Below are 26536 nucleotides of genomic sequence, written 5' to 3' on the forward strand. Positions count from 1 at the left end.
CGGCGGCGAAGTCGAACTAGGACTCACCAAGCCTTGGCAAGCGGAACCCACGAAGAGTGGAGGACTTGCTTCTGGTGCAGACCAGGAAGGTCTGGGGTGCTTCTTCTTTTGCAGAGGAGCAGGAGCCAGTCTGGAGGAGCCAAACCAGCAGTGGAAAATCAAAGGTGTGTCGTCGCAAAGGTTACTAGCCAACGGGCAAGCAACCGGACAGACGCGGCAAGCAGGAAAATGCAGAAGGGCCCCACGCAGGACTCGTGGAGTGTGGGGGGCTGATCTTCGGTGCAGATGGTGCTTGGGGTTGGGGCTTCTCAATCCCCGGTGCACAACTTCGAGGGTGCCTCAGAAGCTGCGCTGGAAGATACTCGCCACTTTTCCCAGGTAGCCGGTCCTACGTCTCTCGTCGCCTCCACGGATCTCAGCTCGGCTGTGGATGTGGATCAGGGTCGGAGAAGTCTGGAAGTCAAGGCTCTGGAGTCGGTCCCTCGTAGAACTTCAGCAGAGCAAAGGGTAAGTCTCTTGATGGTGCCTGTTCGCACAGGGTAGCCACTCCTTGGCCACAAGGTAGATTCTTCAGTCTTCTTCTTTCGTCGAATGTCGAAGGTCCAGAGTTTCTGTTCAAGTTGCAGGTTCGGGAAAATCTAATTTAGCAGGGCCCAACTAGCTACTAATGTACTGGGCTAGTGGGCTGGGCTACCTGCAAGGTCCCTCCTATGGGTGGGACCAGGAAGGGGAGTGGCTACACCCCCTTTCCTTTGTCCAGTTTCGCGCCAGAGCTGGGGCTGGAGTGCCCCAGCACCGGTTTGAACTGGACTATGCATGGAGCACCTTGTGTGCCCCAGGCATGTCTCATTCCTTTCAGCCCTCCCTGCCCCAATACGCTAAAGTCTGTCTGGGGAGGTGCTAGCACCTCCCCAAGCAGGAAACCTATTGTCCAGGCCTCCCTGGCTGGGAGGGCTCCCAGCAGCAGGAGGTCAGACTTGTGTCTGTGGCAGCAGCATCCATGTTGTGATGCTGAGGCTTTGGTGAGAGTTAAACAGCAAAGTAGGATTTTAACATGTCTCTCCCTCTAGAAGGGAGGAATAATTTCCTCATTACCAGAAATGGTATGGGGGTATTATTCCAAAGTGTTAGACACCTTACAAACCATAGTTACCATAACCGTTTAAGATTATAAGGTACTTTAAGAGTATATGGCAGGCTATATCATAGATCCAGAAAATGGTCGGGTCGTGCACAGACCGAGCGAGGTGAACAAATTGACAAATTTGTAGGGTGCCTCTGAGGTAACACTCTCATAACCCAGGGAGTGTGAAATGTTAACAAACGGTACCTTGATGCTGTTATTAACAGCATCAAGGTACCGTTTGTTAACATTTGCATTTTGGCCCGAAATGCATTGGGAACATGGCTACCAGATGATATGGAATACATACAATATCATTATCACTGCATTAAAAGTGCATGAAGCATTTTTGGATTAATCAGCGATCAATAAATATTTCGACTTCAAGTATTTACTACCTCTTCATTCAACGTCATATTTAGACGGTGTAAATATGCCATAAGCTTTTGCTTCACAGAGGTGTGCCCAGAGGGACGTTGCCTGCTTTCAGCCAACGCATGAGAATCTATTTTGTCCTTTCACACTCCCTGGGTTATGAGAGTGATACCTCAGAGGCACCCTACAAATTTGTCAATTTGTTCACCTCGCTCGGTCTGTGCACGACCCGACCATTTTCTGGATCTTCAATATTGTGTCTAACCCACCGGTTCGTAGCACGACCACACCAGAATTGATTAAAAATGGCCTATGATGACATCACGCGCCTGACAGACTTACGGGCCGACACATTTGCCTTTGCAGATGATGACGCCTCCAAGATCTATGCACTCATCAATGAGGAGAGCACGCCATTTACTAACAAAAGAAACAAAGAAGATAGCTTACGTCAACTCCTTTATCTCAGCAAACGTGAGATCAATCAGAGACTTCATGCAAGCACCTTGATCAGATACCACCGTGCTCAGCGGATTCCGAGAGGCCTTTGAGTGCCATTAAAACCTTTGCTTTGCAGAAATAGTCCAAAGTTCGTGGAACGCTGGTACGCCATTTTGAACAAATGTTCATTAGATTTGATCCTACTTATTATTGAAGAGTTATCTAGGGTCCTGGAAGAACTCAACAAAGACATTGCTCAGACCAAAACAGAACTCCACGAGTTAATTGCTGTAGAAGATTGGGACAAAACCTTGGAGGATATTAACACACAACTTAACAGATACACCGAAGAAATCAGTGAGCGGAAGATCCGCAAGTACAAACGAGACACCCTAGACTACAAGCTAGGGGAGGTGTACTCTTGGGCAGAGGTATACGCAAGACGACGACAGAATAAACCCTCCAACCCCAATACTGAGACAGACACGTCATCCTCGGACAGTGAAAGACGCACGATGAGCCAACCCTCAGCAACCGTACATACAGGAGGCATAGCTCCGATTCAACCCGATACCAATGTTCCTTTTTTAGAGTTAGGCCAAAAAGATCAAATAGACCCAGGAGGGGCAAAAGACGTCCTACCAACCATGCCCAGCCCGAAGTCGCAACCAGCACCAGGCCGACGGAACAAAGGGAAGAAATTATTAATCCTGAACAACTAGTAATCAACATTTCTAAGTATCTACTAACAGAAATGGACATCAGAACATTACAAAAAGGAACATCATTGGTACCAACTTATCATACCAACAAACTGGAATTGGATATATGCCTGTTTAAATTCATGCGCAACCTGCGATTGCGACATTTTTTTGAAAACTTAATACAATCCGAGCACGAGTCTGAATCACACTTGCTTAAACATCTTCGCCCGAAGAGTACCTTTCAAGCTCCAATTTCTCATAAGACTTTGGACCTTTTTGAGAATTTGGTAAAAAATGACATTCTTTCCTTCAACTTCAGGAAACGTTCCAAACTCCAAAATCTCACCAACAAAGAGCGAGCAATTTTGGACAACTTGGCTAACAATCAGAGCATCACTTGTCAAAAGGCAGATAAGGGCGGCGCCCTTGTCATAATGGATACCTCCTTCTACCAGACCCAGGTAGATCTACACGTGAATGACAGCAACACGTACTTGATTTTGCCTCAAGACCCTACAGTCAGTTTTGCCAATCTATTACTAACCATTGTTGACAAGGCTGTGGAAAATGGAACCATTGATGAGAAAACCAAGAGGTTTTTAATTTCCAAACACCCCAGAACACCAACCCTTCACATGCTACCCAAGATCCACAAGGATCTTATGAAGCCTCCACTACGTCCAATAGTATCCACAAGGGGCAGCATACACGAAACAATTGGCAAGTTTTTGGATGTTCATCTGCAACAGTTCGTTACACGCATGAACACATATGTGAAGGACACCACCGATTTTTTACTCAAGATCAATCAGGTTACACTGCCTAATGACAAAGAAGTGTGGCTGTGCACCATTGACGTCAAGTCACTTTACACCACCATCCCTCATGACCTAGGGATTGAAGCAATTGAAGAGGTATTACTACAGTCTGATTTGGATCATGACCTGCAAGTGTTCTTGATGGAACTTCTCACCTTTACACTGTATCAAAGCTATTTCAGATGGAACAATAATTTCTACCTACAGCTCACAGGTACATCGATGGGCAATTGTGCCGCGCCCACCTACGCGAATTTGTTCATGCATGCATTTGAAAATAAATTCATTTTGAGTTTGGATACTTGGAAGACACATGCACGCCTATTCCTGCGTTACATAGATGATATTTTTGTTCTATGGTTTGGCTCACTAGATTCCCTCAAGACAGCCTTGACAAACCTAAACCAGATCAATGATCGCATTCAATTCACCTTCAATTTCCATGAGGCATCCATAACATATTTGGACGTTCAACTGACAATATGTGACAATCAGCTCACCACCACTTTGTTTAGGAAAGACACAGATCGGAACAACTTGCTACATTACACCAGTTTCCATCAACCGGCATTGAAGAATCATTTACCATTTTCACAGTTACTGCGGGTGAAAAGAATTGTATCAGACCACACAGAATCACATAATCAAATCCAGGCCATGGCACATCGTTTTACCACCCGTGGTTATCCCCAGGAGGTGTTTTCCAACGCCATCACTAAAGTGGTTAATACACCACGTGAAAGGTTGTTACAACCCACTACACGCAAAGAACAGCATCGTATGGTAATGGTTTCCCGGTTTTCCACCATGAGTCATAAGTTCAAACAAACAATCAGAAAACATTGGCCAATGTTGACTTTTGAGACTGATTTTAATGGCATTTTCAGCAATCCACCGATGTTTGCATACACGAGGAGTAAGAACATCCAGGAACTAATCCGTCCCAGGATTGTTGCACCCATCACACCTTTTCGAGGAACAGTCCCCTGTCTAAACTGCAGTAACTGCAACAGTATCATCAAGGGCAATTCAGTTACACACCCAATGAGAGGTACTCCCATCAAATTGCATGTCAATGCCACTTGCGACACCAACAATGTCATTTATCTACTAAAATGCCCTTGTGGCCTGGTATATGTTGGCAAAACCATAAGGAAGATCAAGACACGCATACTTGAGCACAAAAGCAATATACGCACAGGCAATTTGAAATCAACTGTGGCCACTCATTTTTTAGAGAAACATCATAACATCTCGCAACTGAAATTTATGGTTCTGGAAAATGTGATGAAAACGGAGGGCAGAGACAATGACACCTTTCTACTGCAACGTGAAAACCACTGGATTTACAAACTGGACTCTCTGAAACCGAAGGGTCTCAATGACCGCTTGGAATTCGCTTGCTATTTATAAACACTTGCATGTGCATGCTTGCAACCTTTCTTTCGATTTATTTTTCACCATTTATTATTATTTTCTCACACATCTCTTGCAGTTTGTTTTTATCACATTCTGTTTCCTTTTCATTTGTAAAGCACGACGGGATTATGTTTCACCCAATCCATAGATTTCATTCACACCGTCTCCGCATTAACACATCCAGCATGGCGTCGTTTTTACCTCACTAATCTCAAATGGTGATGCGGTCTAGCAAGCGCTCATTTCCGGTCTGCACCGGCTTCCTTTTGCTCTTTATACGCGCTGCATGTTGAGCGGCTCCACACGTATCCTGTGACCGTAGACCGGCACTGCTGTTTCACAGCCCGAACCGCTGAATTTTCACCTCAAGGTAAATGCTTGATTCTAATAGGAGCACTTGCGTGTTTAATTTTTTGCACGCCAGCTCACACTTCATTAACTCAGTAATGTTACGCGTTTCACTTTTCCGCTTGGAGTGTGCTTATGATTGATTTTCTCATGACGCTAAGTAGCTGTAAATACCTATTTTTTGTCCGTCTCCCCGTATTTTTCCGAGCACTGATAGTGGCTTTTTCTGGGTTTACCTCTTCGACCATTGTTGGTAATATAGGTTCTCTGTTTCCCTATCACTGTGATTCTAGCTTCACACAGCATGTTTTCTTTCGTTTTTGAATGTGTTTAATTAAGTGTTGCAGCGCATGACAATGTGGTAATAACAGCATCAAGGTACCGTTTGTTAACATTTTGGCAGGGACCTCCATTGACTTTTGTCTTATGGCGCAATCACTCATTGAAACTGTTGAGTTATACACATGTATCTTTTTGTTTAGATTCCCCTGATGAAGGGCCAAATGGGCCCGAAATGCATTGGGAACATGGCTACCAGATGATATGGAATACATACAATATCATTATCACTGCATTAAAAGTGCATGAAGCATTTTTGGATTAATCAGCGATCAATAAATATTTCGACTTCAAGTATTTACTACCTCTTCATTCAACGTCATATATAGACGGTGTAAATATGCCATAAGCTTTTGCTTCACAGAGGTGTGCCCAGAGGGACGTTGCCTGCTTTCAGCCAACGCATGAGAGGCTATATCATAGAACAGCTATAAGGACATGGTTCCAAAAGCTGCAGACAGGCTCAGCTCATGCTAGAGCACCATCTCACATGTTACCAAGCACTCTGCCTCCAGGATTGTTAAGGCCTGCCATAGGAGTGGCTGATAGGTACACATGTGTCTATATATAAGAGTAGATATAGGTATACTATATCTAAGCAAGGGGTGATTACACGACCTTGCCCCAGCTGAGTGATCAGCCAGTTGTGTCCGATGGAAGGCCAGACCAGGGGTGGCATAATACATGCTGCAGCCCCTGGGAGGCCTAGGGTACACCTATGCCCTGGGTACCTAGGGTACACTGTACAGGGTCCAATAAGGTGACCCTTACCAATTGGGTATGTACCTAGGGTACATGGTGTCCATTTTAAAGGGAGAGCAGACAGCCTGAGACCCTGAATGGCAGGATCTAGGCCAACTAAGTCGAAAAACCAGCTACACACTAGGCAAAAAGTTGGGGGTAACCATAGTCAGATATCCACCTTCCTACACACTTTATTATAACTTTTAAACATGCTGTACAGCAGCCACAATGCTCTACAACACAGCTTAAAGACATTGGCAAAGCCAATAGCTCTGTCTAAGCACCTAAAAGGTTCCAAAGGCAAGACCTATTGGCTATGCTAATGCTTGTTCTTAAGGGGGGGGGGGGGGGGGGTTTGAACACAATAAGACAATACTCTTAAGAACTAGACCATAAAACTAGAATCTGATTTAAATCCAACCCACTTGCCTGATTTAACTCAGATAATAGTTTTTTTTGTAAAATCCTTCACGGCACGGCATTTTGAATATTTATACGTTCACTCAATATGTATTTTAGGAAAAAATCCATCACCTAGGATGAAGGAGGAGAAATAAAGAGACTTTGCTATGCGGAGGACATGCAAACATATGTAATACTACACACAGGTAAATGAAATCTACACTTGGGCATCATATACAGTTTTTAAAAAATAATGCAATGGTGAAATATTCTACTAGTTTGTTTAACGCTGACTGCATGCAACCAGAAGACACTATATACACACTTCTGTAAGGCATTATTGTGTATGTTAAACCACGAGGTATACACATACTAATTGTGTTGAGCCCCCCCGCACCTCCCACTGAATGCAGAGGACGATCTGTTGATGCCTTCTGCACTACCTCTCCAGTGCGGAGAACATGAACATCTCTTCGTCGGCTGACTAGGGTAACCCCAGTGCTTGCACCAAAGGCTTCGCCCCAATTAAGTAATTACCAAGGACTAATGCAGAAGCCCCACGGCTCACCTGCCCAAATCAAGGACATTACCGCACAACGATCGATCTACCGGATGACACTGCCACAGCAAGCTTATAAAGAGTGCAATCTGCATCTGGTGGAATATCTCCCTCCCAACTCCTTAGCCGCCCCCCCCCCCCCAAAAAAAAAAAAAATCACAATTTTTAATGGAAGAGGCACCATTGGAAATGTGAAAGTCTCCCACTAAGATTGCCTTCTACAAGGTGAGTTAAAGCAGCAACCTTGGATTACTGCCTGGAAGTACCAGGGGTGCTTCTAAAACCAAGAAGCTAATTACACTGACATGTTGAAAATACTTGCACTGAAAGGATTCATGCATTTGCAAAGCCAATTGGTCTGGTCGTCTGGAAGTTTCCCCTCACAGAAATGTGAGGAACATCTGTGATTTTTGCCAAAAGGCCAAAGTTTATAGTTTGTAGGTCATTCTAAGTATGAAAAGGTAGAGGGAATTGACCAAGTCACATCACCTTTGAGTTCCTGGATAGGTACGTTGTTCAGTAAGTTTCTCTGAACCCCATCTGAGGCAGCCTTAATACTCCAGCTACCAACATTGCAGGCATGTGTTAATTTGAAAAAAGCTAAATCTTGATTCCACGTTGCATTTGGGGTCTTTCCGGTTACATGCGACAGAACAAGCCACACTAAAGGGATACCATTTATCAGGAGACAGAATAGTAGACCATTTTATTATAATCAACTGGATTCCTCTATACGTTTGATTTTGAAATTCAAGCCACTGTGCAAGAAAGGACACATTTTGCAAAATGTACTCTGAATCACATAACATTATGAGCAATTCCCAAATCAGAGTAACACAAATCACCAGTAGTTCTAAACGCATCATCTTGGGCACATTTCTAAAGTGCATGGGTTTTCATTTACCAATTTGTTATTCATTAGATTTGACAGTATAAATTGATGATGAATAGTCTGTACACAAAGAAACCACAATAACCTGCAGCTCAGATGCTGGCCCCAAGTATTGTGCGTTTTAGGACAACCAAGCTGTGACCAGAAGAGCCTGGCGAACAAGTTACTTACCTTCGGTAACGATATATCTGTAAGAAACATTAGTTATTTAGATTCCTCACCTTAGAATATCCCCAGGCGTCAGGCTGGATCCGGAAAGATTTTTCGTCAGCAATACCCTTGCACGTCGCTAGGCGTCGTGATCGCCGGGATGACGTCGGAGTACGATGACGCCGCCCTCGCGCGCGGACATCAGTTCTTGTACATAGCCTTCCGCGCCAGGAACGCAGAGCCATGCAAGAGACCGACAGTGGTGCCAAAAATTCTAGGGCCCTGAAAGAGATGACCTCAACCCTAGATATCAGTTCGCAGAACGGGGAGGATGGGTGGGGCGGTGAGGAATCTAACCAACTAATGTTTCTTACAGATATATCGTTACCGAAGGTAAGAAACTTGTTCATCTGAAAGAAACACGTTAGTTAGATTCCTCGCCTTAGAATAGATACCCCAGCAATACCAAGCCCGGTGGTGGGTCTGCAAACCAAAATCACACCAGAAAGTCCTGGAGAACAGAAAGGCCAAAGAAGCGGTCTCTCCGGACTTGGCTGTCCAGACAATAGTGTTTAGCAAACGTGTGCAGCGGGGCCCACGTTGCTGCCTGACAAATGTCCTGCAGAGGGACTCCCCGTCCCAGGGCAGTGGTTGCCGCGGAGGCCCGAGTGGAATGGGCCCTCAGCCCTACAGGAGGTTCCCTTTTAGCTAAGGAGTAACAGGCCTTGATACACAAAACGACCCACCGAGAGATGGTTCCCTTGTGCACGGCCCGCCCCTTCTTAGCGCCCACGTACCAACAAAGAGTTGGTCGTCCACCCGGAACTGTTTGGTGCGGTCCAGATAGAAGGACAGCGTCCGTTTTGGGTCCAGACGGTGGAGCCTCTCTTCCTCTTTCGAGGGATGCGGAGGTGGAAAGAGGGTGGGCAGTGTAACAGACTGGCCGATGTGACAGGCAGTTACCACCTTAGGGAGAAAGGAAGGACGAGTCCTTAGAACAACTTTGTCCGGATGGACAGAAAGGAAAGGAGGCTTAGAAGAGAGAGCCTGGAGCTCACTCACCCTTCTAGCAGAGGTGATGGCAACCAGGAAAGCAGTCTTAAGCGTCAGCAGACGAAGGGGACAATTATGAAGAGGCTTAAAGGGAGCGCACATTAGATAGGTCAATACTAGATTTAAATCCCACTGAGGCATTACGAAAGGGACAGGAGGGAAAATGTGGGTAATGCCCTTAAAGAATCAAGAATGAACAGGGGATTTAAAAAAAAAGCAGAAATATCCGAAAGGTATCCCTTGAGGGTGCACAGAGCAGAGCCCTGCTGGGCCAGGGAAAGAAGAGGAGAACCTCAGAAAGAGGGGCAGAGAGGGGATCCACAGCCTTTGCTGTGCACCATGCGACAAATTTGTTCCACCTGCAGGCGTATACCGATTTTGTGGAGGGACGCCTGGCTGCCAGAATAACATTACAGACTTCAGAAGGCAAGTCAAATGGCATCAACTGCCGCCGCTCAATCTCCACGCATGGAGGTGGAGGCTGAACAGGTTGGGGTGGAGGACTGTCCCCTGCTGCTGCGACAGAAGATCCTCCCGAAGGGGCAGACGTATCGGAGGATCGGTCAACATACTGAGTAGCTCGGGATACCAGTATCTTCGTGCCCAATCCGGAGCCACAAGGATGACATGGGCCCGGTCGTGCCTGATCTTCAGCACTCTGGGCAGAAGTGGTATAGGCGGAAAGGCGTAAAACAGACCGCAACTCCACCTGCGACGAAAAGCTTCTCCGAGCGAGTGCCGCCTTGGAAATTCCAACGCGCAAAACTGCTGACATTGCGCGTTCTCTTCGGTGGCGAATAGATCTAACCAAGGCTCTCCCCACTGCAGAAAGAGGCCTTGCGCCACGTCCGAGTTCAGACGCCATTCGTGATCCATCATACACCGGCGGCTGAGTTCGTCTGCTCTGGCGTTCAGAGAGCCCGCCAGATGTTGAACCACCAGGGTGATGCCCTGATGTTCCAGCCATGTCCAGAGGCGCAGAGCCTCCTGAGAAAGGGTCCACGACCCCACCCCGCCGTGTTTGTTGCAATACCACATGGCGGCGGTGTTGTCCGTGAACACCTGCACTACATTTCCCCGGACAGAGGGAAGGAATGCCTTCAGTGCAAGTCGGATCGCCCGCAGCTCCAGAAAGTTGATATGGAGCTGGGACTCCGCCGGAGACCAGAGGCCTCTGATCTCCGCCTCTCCCATGTGGCCCCCTTATCCCAAGAGGAACGCATCCATCACTACTACGTGCTCCGGTTGGGGTAGGGAGAGGGATCTGCCACTGACCCAATCGCGGTCCGTGAGCCACCACTGCAACTGTCTGGCAGTGCCCTCCAAGATCAAGACATGGTCGAACAGGTTGCCCCGATGCTGGTCCCACTGAAACTTCAGGTCCCACTGCAGAGCCCGCATCCGCCATCTGGCGTGATTCACCAACAGGATGCAGGAGGCCATCAGACCCAGAAGCCGCAGCACCAACCTGACCGAAACCCGGGATAGAGGCCTAAAGACTGGAATGAGAGCCTGAATATCCCGGACTCGCTGTTCCGGAGGATAGATCCGGAACTGCGCCAAGTCCAAAACCGCTCCGATGAAGAGGAGCTTCTGGGAGGGTCTCAGATGCGACTTCGGCACATTGATGGAGAACCCCAGCAAATGCAAGAGGTCGGTCGTAGTCTCGAGGTGGGAGATGACTGTCTGGGGCGAGCCCGCCTTCAACAACCAGTTGTCGAGATAGGGGGAAGACTGGAACCCCTAATCTGCGCAGGAGAGCTGGGACCACCGCCATCACTTTCGTGAACACCCGAGGGGCACTGGTGAGGCCGAAGGGGAACACGGTAAATTGAAAGTGCTTGTGGCCTACCGTGAACCGCAGGCAACGCCGGTGGGCTGGCAGGACGGGGATGTGGAAAGAAGCTTCCTGCAAGTCCAACGCAACCATGCAGTCTCCAGGGTCTAGGGCAGCCAGAACCTGAGCTAAGGTGAGCATCTTGAACTTCTCCTTCCGGAGGAAGGCGTTGACGCTCCGGAGGTCCAAGATAGGGCATAGGCCCCCTTTTCCCTTCTTGGGAACCAGAAAGTAGTGGGAGTAACAACTCGACCTACTTCTGGGCCAGGAACGCGCTCGATGGCCCCCTTGGCCAAGAGGGCCGTAACTTCCTCCTGTAGAAGTTGCAAGTGATCCCCCGACATGCGGTGGTACTGCGGTGGCATGGCTGGAGGGGTCGCCTCGAAGGGGAGGGAGTAGCCCCTTCGGACGATTTGCAGCACCCACCTGTCCGATGTGATGGTACGCCAGTGGAGCAGGTGATGGCGAACTCTGCCTCGCACTGGCGTGGAATGGGCCTGAAAGCACGGACTAGGAGGGCTTTGAGGCAGATGCTGTCGGGTTAGATGTGGATGGACCGGCTCATTGTCCTCCTGCTCCGCCTCGGCGGTATCCACTTCCGCGACTGTGTTGAGACTGGTTCTGCAGCCTGTGGCTAGACGGACGTGAGGGGGCGCCCCTTGCTTGGCCACAAAAGGGTCGAAAAGCGGAAGTTTGCAGGCGCAGGCCGAGAGACCCAAGGACTAAGCCATAGCCCTGAAGTCCTTAAAGCGCTCCAGTGCATTGTCCGCTTTGTCGCCAAAAAGGCGACTGCCATCGAAGGGCATGTCCATGAGGGTGCTCTGGACATCCCCGGAGAAACTCGTGGACCTCAGCCAGGCATGGCGACGAATCGCCCCGTGGTCGCCATTGCCCTGCCTAGCGAGTCCGTTGTGTCCAGTCCACATCAGATTGCATGCCATGCCGCATCCCGCCCCTCGGCAGGAGCCTGGGCGAGCCGTGTCCGGGCCTCCTCCGGACACTGGAGCAGCACGTCCTCCACCGTATCCCACAGGGAGTGGGAGTAACGGTCCAAAAGGCACGCGGTGTTTATAGACCGCAACCCCAAACTAAAGGAGGAGAACATTTTATTCCCTAACTGTTCTAACGTTTTGGATTCCCGATCCGGGGGAGCGGACGGGAAGGAGGTCTGGGAAGTAGAGGCCTGGATAACCAGGCTCTCGGGCGTTGGGTGCAACGACAGAAAACAGGGGGTCGTCCGGTGCAGGGCGGTGGCGGCGGGCCATGTTCCAGTCCACAGGAGGGACTGTGGAGGGCTTGGACTAGGTGCCCTTCAGAACGTCCGACAGTGCTTCATTGAACTGCAGAAGAGGCTCCGAGGAGCTTGCTGACGGTTGAAGCACTTCAGTGAGGAGATTAGTCCTCACGGCCACAGCAGGCAGCTCCAGTCCCAGGGCTTCGGCCGCCTTGCGCAGCACCACAGAAAATGTAGCACCTTCCTCCGAAGCCACGGACACAGGAGAGATGAAGCCAGTGTCGGGGGGGGGGGGGGTATCAAGACCACTGGCATCCCCCAGTTTGTCTGCCCAGTCCTGAGATAACTGGCACTGCCGTGCCAGAGGGTCCTTAGACCCCTCCCAGTCGTCACTGTCATCCGATTCCTGGAATACAGGTGGAATGATCAGAGCCGGGCGGAAGATGAACCTGTCACCCATCGGAGTCCGAATCGGTGCCGGGCGGCGTCGCTCCGACGCCGCGCCCGGACCGGTACTAAACCGGTGAACGGCGTCGTCTGAAGGCGGCACCAGGGGCGGCACCAGAGGGGTCGGCGCCGGCAGGGGGGTCGTAAGGTCGACCGGCGTCGACCTGGATCCCGCGGGGACCTGCGGCATCGGGACCGGAGTCGGCGACGGCACTGGGGCCGTAGCCGCCGGCTCGCTAGGCCTCCCAGTCGAGCCTGCGGGGCCCGAAGGCGCGCCGGCGGAGCCAGGCTCCTCATGGCCACGAGGAAGTCTCTGATCTCCGCCGGAGTCGCGTCAGACCCAGGGACCGGAGGGTATGGGGTCGGACGGGACTACCGCCGCTCTGACGGAGCCGCGCGGGTGGTGCCACCCAAACCCTCAGCCGAGTCACGCGACCGGCGAGGGGAGCCAGAAGAGCGATGACACCTCTGACTTCTTGCTGTGCTTCGACTAACCGGAATGCGAAGACTTCGACCCCGACGAGCGGGGATTACTGCGACTCTGCGACCGGTCCCTCGACCTCCTCCTCGACTGGGACCTTGAGCGGCGCGGAGCAGACTGCCGGATCTCGAGCAGCTTGCGGGCCCGCTCCCGCCTAGCCTTCGAGGTCAAGGCCAGGCAGTCGAGGCACCGACGGTGGTGATCCGTGACCGACATCATTTGGTGACAGGCGTCACAAGGCTTGAAGCCAGGCATCCCTATCGGCACCAGAGTCAAGGTCGACTGGAAATGGAACCAAAAGAGTTCAAAAAAGTTTAGTCAAAAAATGACTAAAAGGGTATGCTCTTCCCGGATCGGCGCTGACTGGCGCAGAAAAAAGAAGAACTGACATCAGCGCGCGATGGCGGCGTCTAAGTACTCTGATGACATCATCCCGGCGATCACGACAACGGACACGGAGCCGCAGACGACGTGCAAGGGTATTGCTGACGAAAAACCTTTCCGGATCCAGCCGGACGCCTAGGGATATTCTAAGGTGAGGAATCTAAAAAACGTGTTTCTTCCAGATAAACCTATACTACTTTTGCCCCACTTATTTTCATTAATTGTCGATTTCAAGGATTAGTTCCTTTGGGAAAACACGAGTGATCTACACAAATGACCACTTGCTGAATTCCGAACTTTGTTTACTATTCAGAAATATATTGATTTTAAGGTTCACAAACTTTTCCACCACAAACTGCAAGTAAGAAGTAGTTATGCACTTCAAGTATCTGTGGGGAACGTCTTAATTTTCAGAAAAGTAGAAATGTTTTAATTTCATTAATGTGGATTTGTATAAAGACCATCTTTTCAATCATAAAAATTAAGACTCCAATAATACATTTAAAATCTTGACAGAGAGAAGGGGCAGCTGGAGCCCAGGATGGTAAGGATCTGATTAGGTTCTCGACATATGGTCCAAGCAATCAGAAAGCCCCCTTTAGATAGCATAATTACAGCGCAGGGATACCTGTCCCCACAGAGGTTGCCCAATACGTACCAGAGGCTGAGCAATAAGAGTGTTGGTGTGTGAAACCCCACCCCTGGACTGGTACCTTATAGGTCTTAACTGATAATGATGTCTTATGGAGAAAGGAAGGGTCACTTATGCTTGGTTCTTGCTTTGCTACAAAAAAAAGTATAAACACTGATGCTCTGCAGAACTATACAGAAGCTTCAGCAGCTAAAGCTAATTTGCCTCCTTCCTTCCAAGACTGATCTCAACCAGGTCATATTCCCTTGCATGCACAATTACAACGTGTCCAGTAGACGAGGGGGAAGTTCTTTCTCTACATTGTTAGTTTCAATTGTGTCAGAAAAACCGAGTTTCTAAATTAAAAACATGGAGATTGAGGACATATTTGTTAGCATTACCATTAAAACAGTTCGTCTGCCTTCCCAGGCCAGACACCTACACGTGCAGTCTCCACTGTTAGATTCATGTCTTGTTCATAAGCAATCGACCGTATCTTGCTGGTAACATGCATTAGTATCGTGCAAAAGCCCTGCTACACATGAGAGCATACCATAGCGATGGGTTTTCCCCTTTTAGGTTATTGTTTGAGGGAAAGCAACAATCTAGGAGCTTAATGTTAGATGCAACAAAGATTAAGGATCTGCAACCTGTAAACACCACAGTTGAACCTTCACCCCAGTAGCCTCCAGAACACTTTGAACAGCTAACACAATGTCAACGAGGTGATGTTAAAAACCCTGGTGCAACCACAGAAAACAAAAGGAGGTGCCTATTTCTGCTCACTTTATTTGACTAGCTCTGAATACATCCTGGCTATTGTTATTATTTACATTTATTTTCCATTATTTCTGAATGGCCAGGCGGTGTATAGTTATTCTAACAGTATAAAATGCTTGCAGTCTTGATGGCCACAGAGATGTACTCAATTTGGAAAACGTTTCTTTCGGATAATAAACTGGTTTATGTTGAAACGTGATGCATGTGGTACTGATGTACATCCCAACTATTCAGAAGCAACTGTTAAGATTGTCAATAGGATTAATAACATTTATGTCACTAAATACAATGGGACCTAAAATGCCAATGAACCATGTGCTCTCAAAAATAAAAAATAAGAAGAATATGACATGGTTCTAGAACAGGAGACATATTTGTTAGGTTTGAAAAACATGGTTTAACATCTTACTGTTTTATCATATATCACTTCTCCAATGCCCAACAAAAACTAAAAGCCAACTTCTAACCTGCGATTTAGGATTCACACCAGAAGTAACACATAGCTATAAAGGGAAATTCCTTGGATTGTGAAACAAATTACGAGACCAACTTGTAACACTTTCCTCGTCTCCTCGTCTTCTAGCCGAAACGAAAATAGGGAGATGTGTATGCTAATTTATTCCAGACCATTACAAAAATGGGGTAACCCAAAAAGTCAAGGACCTGGGTGCAATGTAGTACAAAAAACAATGGTCCTAGACCTAAATTCAGAGATAGGCTATAAGTCCTTACTTAGTATTATCATTCAAATATTCTGGGCTATAAAGCATCAATTTGGGTAGCCCTCAATACTCAATATAACATTTATCATAAAAACAAGACATGCAACCAAACCGCATCAAAAATTCCTATAGCATTTATTATTTTTATTATTTTCTTTTGACAAATCTTTAATCAAGGTTGCTCCAAGGGGAACGTGCAAAGAGTAAAGTGTTTGAATATGAAAAAGTGAAAGGAAAGAGAAAGTATTCAAGAGATTGTTACATAAAATACTTAAAAGAGTTGAACACTGGACCGATTGTCAATCACCGTCCAAATGAAAAAACCCGGTCACGTTAATCAATTTGTACAACAGATGAATTAAACAATTACAAAGTGAATTGGAAACTAATTCCAATAAGGCACGTGAATAAATGAACGTATCCCAGGCTTTATGATATAGGGCGTCGACGTTTCGATCCGTCTTAGTGGCCTAAAGAGGAAATTTGGACCTTGGCCGCGCGGATCTTCATCAGGACTGAAGGGCAACCTAGATAGGTACTGGGCCTTGTCGAGTGCCTAAAGTTAAGGAAAATTAAATTGAGGCTGTTGCATGAGGCTAATATATTACTAATCAGCTATGTGAAGCTTAAAAGGCTTACCCGCTAATCCTTGTAATTAAGGTATAACGGTGGACATCGAGTGGCTGGACTCCATTTGTGAGACGCCACTAGGTAGAGTTTATTTCAAAGCTGTAAAATCAAGGGTACGGCTATTAATAACCGAGATAAGTCCACTGATTGATGACTAGATGGAAGTAAACAATGTAAGAGGTACCTTAATGCGTGGTGTCACTCCACTAGAATTCTCGATTTATGTAAACACAGCCGGATTGAAGGCCGAACTGAAAGAATGTATAAAACAGCGTGTTTTAAAAAGGGGGTCCATCAAAAGGAAGGAAGTATGAGAGGATGGGTATTATCTTATTAAGAGTCTTTACCTGGTGCCGCTATTTTCCGGCGATCGTCCGTACCGCGAGGCGCTCGTGTTCAAGCAACCGCGCACCTCGGAGACGCCTGATTAAATGAGAACGTCAACGTGACGGTACCGGGACGCGGATGGAAAGAGTTAAAAGACTCCGACCGGGCTGCCGGTACTGAGTCTCCCTTGTGGAAAATAATTAAATTATCACAGTTGATTATATTTAAATTTTATTTTTGGTTTTAGATCCGGCCACGTATTAGTTCATGGTACAATTAGAAACCTCAGCGTGACAGTGTCGGGACATGTTGAAATAACCCGACCGGGCTATCGGTATTTAAGTGCCCCTGATGTGAACTACATGAGTTATCACCATTAATTCATATATGGAAGCTACCACATATTGGAAATTAATTGAATGCTGATACCGGGTAGGCAACCGCACCGAACACTCGGTGTTAAGTCTTGGGTGTATTGGCTCAAGGGCAAACCAGACATTGAATAAAAAACTTTATAACATTAGACAACAGAAAAACAATTTAAACATGGCCATTAATTCAACACAGTCATGAAAAAATGCATATAGAGCAGCATTGCACAAGGTAAGGATATTCAAGGAGTAAGTATACGGTATGATAACAACAGTTGACGAGCACTTATCCTTAAGCAGGGATACATTTTCTACAGCATAATTTGAATGATGGGATATATTAGTCACATAAACCCAGGTTATACATTCTAGGCATTGATTCAAAATTCCTCACTTCATAATCAATGTATATGTTCTGAAAATATACACATAGGAGTATGTCAAGAAGGGTTAAGGTCTAATTATAACCTGACAGTAAAAGGTCAACCAAGGATATATGAACATCTCAGTACTATTATACAGTGTGCAATCCACTAGAGCCCTAGTGGGTTAGTACCGATATAACCCGATATAACCCCATGGGTAGATTTATCCAGGTCTTGTTTTTATGATAAATGTTATATTGAGTATTGAGGGCTACCCAAATTGATGCTTTATAGCCCAGAATATTTGAATGATAATACTAAGTAAGGACTTATAGCCTATCTCTGAATTTAGGTGTAGGACCATTGTTTTTTGTACTTTATTCCAGACAACTGCTAATTTCACAGGCAGAGGGCCGATTATTGGTCGCATTCATAGTACTACTTTAGATTCTTCCCACAATCACTCTTCAACCCAGTTTGACTGCAGACCAACATTAGCTTTATTGAGAGGAATACATAAGTTAAACCTAATAGACATGTGACGTGTTCAACATAATGGTTAGAAAGATTACATGATTGTTTCCTATGTACATAGATCCCACTTTAGAACAGATTTCTTTTTAAATCAGCATGGAATACTTCCAAGTCATATCTATAGATCTTGTGTAACAAATGTACTGATAATGCCACAGTGCTTCTCTCAAATAAGATTACATCTCAGTGAACCCTCTTCAGCACAAATAAGGAATATAATTCTGAAACTTTGTTTTAAGAGAATTTACAGCGGAAGCTATCCATCACTTCAATGTAAAAGTAGATCATGGGTTGACCTGCAACAGTCTGGGATGATGCAAGGGCAATGCAATGAGGTAAATTATCGCTCATACCACCACCTTCTCTTGCATAGAGCCAACAGATTAAGCATGACCTAGAGAATCAGATCTGCAAGTTAGTATAGAAATATAAATCGGATAGCTTATGCAAAGTTTAGAGGATTACTTATAGCGAGAAGTCATCCTGATGAATTACTGATGAATAAGGCAGCACAAATTCTTTTGCACCCAACATTGGTATAATAAGAAAGGTGGGGCTTTCAAGACCCACAATAGACAAACTCAAAAACCACATAAGACAAATAGCAGATACTGAAGGAGCTCGCCAAACAAACAAAGAGGACTTTTTTTCACATACTATTCTCACAGATACACCTTGCTAGTAGGCGCCTCTAAGATTTGAGGCAACTTTATACCAAAGTAAATTTTTCCTGTATAAAGTCAGAAAGGATAGAAGTGCTAGCCAAGCCAATAGGCCCAGACAAAGCCACAGCGATTGGAGCGCTACCTAAACCTAAATTCCTTATTGTACAGGGATGTGGAATTCCTATAGCCCGACGCCCGGGACATATTGTTTGGGGTCAAGGGCAACAAGTTTTCATGTGTATTTTGTCCTTGGGACAAGTAGGCCCAACCCCTTACAGCACAAACCCTTTGGCTGCCAGTTTACTGTACCACATTATGGATCAGGAAAGGCAATGTCTGCAGTTAAGGTAATATTTGTGTCCATGTGGTAAATGCTGTTCAGCTTGTATTTATGGTTCATTAATGCAAAGCCTTTATTATTAGGGAGAGCACTAAAAGTAAATTTTGCAAGCTCAGCCTGCACTACTAACGGTGGTTCCAGTATAAATGTGTACACACGTTTTCGAAGTTTAGTAATATGAGGCTATGTATAATGCTCCCAGAATGCTCTGATTATTTGCAAATATTTGCCATAGCTTGAAAGCAAGAGTGATGACTCTTTGCTTTCAAAATAAAATGTAGGAAAAAAAACATTTTGCTAAACTACTGTAAGATTTTAGGTACCATATCTTTGCAGCATCATTTAGTAACATGTTGATGTATGCTTGTATTTCCCAAAAATATTCATAATGGAAAAGCAGTGTAACCAGTTTAAATACGATTGTGGGAAACAAAAATTAACAAGCATTGGCAAAGCCAGTAGGTCTGAAATTGGTTGTCAGCCTTTTGGTTTTGTCAATGCGTGACTTGTTTAGGCATAGTTTTTTTAAAACCTTATCCTTGTGGGAGCTGCTGGGCCCGCACCATTCTAACAAGCATTGGCAAAAGCAAAAATAGAGAGAGAGAGAGAGAGAGACAGAATTGTATTAAGCACAAAAGGTCATGGTTGACGCCAGGCCTATTTAGATGCCCAATTATTAAAGAAAGTCTCAAAAGTACATCCATGGTATATATCCTTGCATTAAGTGCATATATACAGTTTCCGTGAATTCACAATAATTTACAGAAGTAGGCCAAGAAATAGTACTTCTAGAAAATATTTGTGAACTGCATTTTAGCATGCAAATGTGCATGTGTAGATTTGCTCCTGTAAAAATCTGAATGTTTTAAGTACACTTTTCCTCCAACTACTTTTTTTCACATCCCTGGAAGAAGTTTTACATCTGCCCCGGTCAGGAGTACATTTCCAACCTTTTTTAGTACGGGAAAAGATTAGAAAAGAGTTGGTGCAAACCATTAAAACACGCAAGTTAGTAGGTTTGCACAGACTCAAAAGGGCATTCCAACCCTTGAACTATTGCTTACCACTACCTTCAGCCCCCGTATGTAGACCTGCAGAAACGTAGCAACATAAGGGAATTGCTAGTATTCAACCCTACTATGGTATGAGCTCTGGCATAATTAGAGAGGCTATATCAGGACTCTTATATAATGAGATTGCTGCCGTAATTTGTCACCGCATTACATGGCACAAAAGGGACAAGTGGATTTTGTTACAGGACAAGTGGATTTATGAAGCAACCTGCCCCATGGACAAGTAGATATTTTATTAAATTCCACACCCCTGTTGTATATGGCTTCTCAGTCTCAAAGTAAAACCAACAGCCTTGATGATCCCCTTGTATTTGCTTTTAATTTTTTTATTGACTTCACTTCTCATCACTTCTTCAATAGACTTAACTCTTATTCTAAAGCCAGATTAATAATCATGCAAATGTACTTCATACAGACCAATTGCTCTACTTAATGGAGAGATTAACATTTCTACGAAGGAGCTTTAAACTAGACTCGACAAAATATGGAATCCCTTCTTCGATCATGTATATCAGGAATCCAGGATAATAGAAATACATTGTATAACCAAATCCACTGTTGAAATCCTCTGTCTTGAAGCCAAAAAGGTGTTTGACAAAGTCGCCTGGAGCGATCTGTTCAAAGTATTGGGTAAAACACGTCTAAGAACTAATCTGACAACACTACATGAAGGCTAGTTTTGTATGTCCTCATGCAAAAATTAAAATCAGTGGCTCACTATCAACACCAATATCAGACTCATGGCACCAGATAAGGCTGTTCAGCCTCTCCTACTTTTAGCCACTTCTTTGGGCCCTCTAATGGCAAAGCCCAATGTTGCAGAAGGCATTAGCAGGATAGTAATTAGATCCAGTCATTACAAGCTGGTATCACTTGCTGGTGACCACTTAGGCTTACTGCCCAACATAGACAAATCTCTACTGGACCTACTTAGTTTATTGGATGATGACAAATATACATGGGTTTAAGATTATGTGAAATCAGTCACACTGTATTTAAGGAAATAAAAAGCTTGCTCACTACTTTTCCATCATCTTGGTCTCCTTTGGACGAATGGTTCAATAAAATACTTTGGCACTACCTTCACAAAAGATGTTTTTATTATTTTCCATTAACAATCACAACAATCAAGCTATTAGAAAAGAGTGCAATACAAAGGTATGTATACGAAATATATAAACAATGCAGATAGGAACACAGTCAGGAGGAATAATAAACAAACAGACACAAGGACATGTGAATGAGGCATAATGATGTGTGGGGTGGAGGAGGGGTTACTCAAACAAACATAGGAGAAATAACAAATAAACCGAAAACCTTCACAAAAGAATTGAAGATAAATAACTATCTTCCTCAGTGTGCTGGACACTTTAAGGACCTATTGAAATGGGGCCGACTAGAAATGTGGGTTTTATAGAATTGCTTGCTTGAAAATTAGCTTCCGCCCTAGAATTCTTCACGCATAGCAGTCATTTCCATTCTAGATTCCATGAGCTACTCTAGAACACAGGTCTCAGAAACTGAAGTAATTTCTGTGGAACAGGAAGAGGCGACGGAACAAAAGATCAACAATCTATTGGGCAATTCGGGACAGTAGACAAGGCTTCCTTCCCCCATATAGAATTCTATAGCCCTGGAGTGGTCTACCTCAATCACAACTAAACTGCAGTCTAAGACAGAACAAGCGTGCTCCAATTTCCGCATTTAACATAGGCTTTGGCTCCCTCATAACTATAATAAACAGCCGGCGTATGCTCTGAATAGGACATAGGTCCTTCTAGACAATGGACACTTGATTCCCAGGTCAAGGGACGTTTTAATCTCCCTTCTCTGTTAACAATATGCAGCATATAACTCAGACTTTCTTGGAAGGTGGGGGACATTCTTCTAGTACTAAGGGGTTTATATATTGAGGGTGAGATAATAAGGGACGAGTATCACATGATCAACTTGTTCACCCAACACCCTCATCAATTTCAGCTACGTAACTTTACATTGACCCTAGCAATTCTTGACGGTGCTTCAGGAGACCTTTTATTGAAGAGCTCTATAGCATGGGATCACTAAATAAGGAGTTTGTTGTGTAAGGGGTTGTTCTCAATAGTATCAACCAATATTCACACATATAGAGAAAATGGGAAGACAGGATGGATCCGTACCTTGCAGAACATACCAGGTTTAGCATTTGAACATGAGCATCGAGCACATCCCTGTATGTAAAATACTAAAGGGAATGCAAATAAAAAATATTGTGCTGGTACATGGCTTTCCAACAATTAAAAACAATGCATCGATCAGGGTTGGGAGACGTGATCAACAAGGCATGATTCCACACGTGGTGGTCCTATCCACAAATCAAAAAGGTTTGGCGAGGTTCAATGAAAATGAAGGTGAAGATGAATATCCACTGCTGTCATTCAAGAGCTGTCTGGCGACAGTTATACAGATTCTACCATTTATATTGCAGACTAAGGTGTGGCACTTTAATGCAATTGACTACCCATCTCAAATAGTGCATGACAAGCTACCAAAATATGAAAAAAGTTAAGGACTCCATTCTAACTTTCGTTAATAGTGAACTACATGGAAGACTACTAGAGCAACATCAATCTGAGACGATGACAAACAAGAAAATACAGATCTTACAGATGTCTCCTTGTCCATGATCCTATACTTTGATGCATATTCCAATGTTTGATTCTATTTGCTATGCGACTATATTCAGACCAATATTTTGAAATGTCAAACAGTCATTTAGCCTACCCTTCTCGTCTTTCCACTTTCTATTCTTTCCAGCTAGTTCTCCTCCTCTTCAGGCTTCATACTGCAGAATATATGTTGCAATAAAATCTGTAAAATAAAGCAAGAAAAATAAAAATCTACTTTAGGCAGAATATTTTCAGCATGGGTCGGAGGAGAAAACTAATGGAAGAAAATTGTCTGCAGATAACTTCACTCCAAACTTGCAGGGCTATAAATATTATAAGGTCGGAAATGTACACAACCCATCTCAAGAGGATACACAAATGATTACACATTTCCTTCATGCCTGTTCACAGTTCAACCCCATCCTACCCTTTCATGGCCGAGTTACTCCACTAACTGGTCAAAATTCCATTTAGTAGCAATCTGACATCTGTTCTTCTAAGTCAGACAGAAGCATTCCAATCTCTTAGAGAGCTTCTATCTCATCAAAACCTCGGAGAAACTGTATAGAAACAATAAGATTCCTCACTTCTCATATTTTGTTTTATTTTACATTGTTGCTAGCTTAAAAAGAACACACCTCTTTTGGTTTCATTGCCTTACGTTGCGCATGTTGTTCTCTTCTACATCTTTTGCACACATAAAACTTCTCACCTCCAGCCTTACCCCCTTCTTTATTAAGATATTATATCCATATGGGTCAGCATTTAGAAAAGTGATCAGTAAAATTTCACTGTCCTAATTCACAACCTCACGGAGAACATCTTCAGGCACTCCAAAGAGCTTACATTTGGATGCGTGTATAGTGCTGATCAACATTCCAACCTACGTTTTGTGGCTATATAACCATATCTGCCATGCAAGCCGGACATTTCCACAACATTCTCCACATTTGTAGTTTTTGCAAAGCTTCATATGCCCTTCTACTTAAGCTTCTTTACTCTGCATCACATCTGGCTTCACCAATGACCAGAACAAAAACAAGCATTTACAATGCAATGGTCTTGGCATTGGGAAAGTTAGAGCTATTGGCATTGCTCATGACATTATTTTTGTTTATGTTTTTGTTTTTAAAACATTTAAAGAAACGGCATTGTCATGAGCAATGCCAATAGCTCTAACTTTAACAATGCCGAGACCGTTGCATTGTAAATGCTTGTTACTATTTTTAAGCACAACACTTCTCGCCCGATTAACAGAACATTTATGGCACATCTGTAAAACAAGGGCGCTCACTTATTGGTGATATTACTTATGTTTACTACTCCAAAATGCATGAAAACCAGCAGTGAGCGACTACTTTGAAAATATTTCTCCCAGAACTCGCTTCTTCACCCACTCTCACCCGGTGAGCACTGCATCTTCAATGCAACATTTGCCCAAAGTGCTGCTTGCTTCAGGGCGCTTCCATGATATGAAGCCCTTGCTAAATTGCGCAGCCGTGCAGCAAATCCCACTTTGCAGCAGATATTTCAGAAGAGATGTTAAAAGACCTTTACTGCCAACAGTAAAATACACCAGCACGCAACCAAACTACATGAATGGGCAGCGCAAAGCGGGGCCCAATCTTAAAAGGATTGCCGTTCCGTATACCCAATCGGTTATCAGTAGGGTTGAACAGGGCGGGGTGAGTAGGGGATAAGATTGGACTTGCCCAATGGGGTGGCTAAAAGGGTTGATCCTGCCTTAGCGCAAGGCGTCAAGAGTAGGAAATGTAGGCGGGTCAATGCCACTTTTTCCCTCGTTTCGTCCTCCTCTGCGACCGGGAGAAGATGGAATTGGACTACATAGATAAGAGAAGAGGGACACCCTTATAAGCTGCCGAGGAACCAATACCGGCTCTACGCAAGCGCGGCAGCCATTTCATATCGGAATATTTTTTTCTAATTAAACTACTGCATCGTGTTAAGGTATTTAAAAAAATAACGAGGCGTTTTGGGAATTTCACATAGAAACATCTAACACGTTACATAATCAAATACCTACATTTTGAAACGCATTTCAAATGCACGTGCAGACGTGATTTCTATCCATACTGATCTCGAAGTCCTGCCACGGGCAACCTCCCAGGAGGACACCAGAGCAGCAGCCAACACGGGAGCCAAGAGCAGGGGGATATATATATGTATGTATGTATGTATGTATGCTATACACACATATATGTATGCATTACACACATATATGTATAGTGCAATTTTCTTTTCCTGTCTTCCCTAAAGCAAACTCCTATCTACCACTAAAACTACTGCTTTTATCCTGTATCCATTCATCCCCAGAGCAGCGATCACCGATATAAACCTCTATATTCGATTGTTATAAAGCCGAACAAACTGAACAAAAACTCTTAAAAAATAATGCTCTGTGAGCGGCGATTAGCAGCGCGCGACGAGGCACGCACAGACACGGGGTTAAAGGCAAAAGCACGGGTAATTAGTAATCACACAACCTAAGCACTTTTAACCTAACCAGACGGAGTGTTGTGGCTTTGAAAAGTTTCAGGGGCGCCTCATCCCTTCATTCCCAAATTTTAAAAGTAGAAAGTGCGTTGTATAAAATATACAGACGCACGTCCAGTTTGCACTTGGCGGAGCCCGTAAAGGCCTTCACTAGGTCTCACAAGAAATGTAATATGAGGTAAAATAATTTTAAAATCAGTAAGCGCCCCCTGACCCCCCTCCTAAAATGGCATTCGCTTCAGTTAGAGAATACAGCATATGAAAAATGTCCCAGTTTTTATATGAACACTTTGGAGTAGTCTGTACTTAAGTACGTTTGTCAAATGTCTTGCAATGTTTGCCTTTATGACAAAAATCACCACTCCATTGCTGCTTTTCATTCAGTATCTACACTGTGCCGTGGAAACACCGACCACTCGGGGGGGGTAAAGGGTATTTTGTTGTCATGCTGAAAATGAGGTAAAGCAGAGAGAGCCAGGCCGTCAGCAGTAAAGCACCCTGCTCACAGAGAACACACGTCTTTATTCATCTCGGGTGAGGCGCGGCTTTTACGCCACACTGGGGTCTTGGCTCCAGTGTATTTTTGCAACCCAGTTTACTACATTGTTCTGTTATATGTCGGGAAGTCTGGCCGTGGGAGGAAACTGCTTCAGCAGAATTAAGGACGCTGACTACCTGAACCGCAAATGGTGCATCATTGCTTCTGCTTAAGCAACGGAGTATTCAGGCTGCGGCGCTGTGAGTGGCAGGGAGTGGGGCAGAGCGTGGGTTAATGCGTGGCAGGGCCTGGGTCAATGCGTGGGTCAGACCTCTGGCTTCATCCCAAACCCATTGGATGCAAGGTGGGAAGCCGGGTGCCTTTGAGTGTCTTCTCACTGAACCCAGACAGTGTGTGCTGCCCTCGCCCCTCCCCCACCCCCCACCACCACACTCTGGAGCGCCCCGAATAGTGGAAAGTGACTCCCACACACCACAACCACCACCCCTCAACCCCAGCTTCACCCACCAGCACCCCACGCCTCACACAGTCTGCAGACCACCCAGAAGCAACACTCGCACTGCAAATATGAATGCTCAGAAGTGAGTCGACTTTTTGCTAACATCGCAGTCTCGAGGTAGAGCAATTTAGCAGACTGGGTCCGGGCTCAGCTTCCTTGCATGCACGCACATATGCCCAGACCTGAAG

At 45.2% G+C, this 26536-nt stretch overlaps 1 protein-coding gene across 2 annotated transcripts in view; it reads right to left on the bottom strand.

Moving 5' to 3' along the window:
- Nucleotides 1–26536, bottom strand: part of DENND4C (DENN domain containing 4C) — a 1124311-nt gene that overhangs the window by 1014958 nt on the left and 82817 nt on the right. The window contains exon 2 of one of the 2 annotated variants that reach the window (XM_085634595.1): nucleotides 22952–23038. The exons of the other annotated variant lie outside the window; for it this stretch is intronic. The gene's annotated coding sequence lies outside the window, so the exon portion shown is untranslated. The remainder of the gene's footprint in view (nucleotides 1–22951; nucleotides 23039–26536) is intronic. 2 annotated transcript variants of the gene reach the window in all.

The sequence above is a fragment of the Triturus cristatus genome, chromosome 2_1, assembly GCF_964204655.1.
Source record: "Triturus cristatus chromosome 2_1, aTriCri1.1, whole genome shotgun sequence".
Lineage (NCBI taxonomy): Eukaryota > Metazoa > Chordata > Amphibia > Caudata > Salamandridae > Triturus > Triturus cristatus.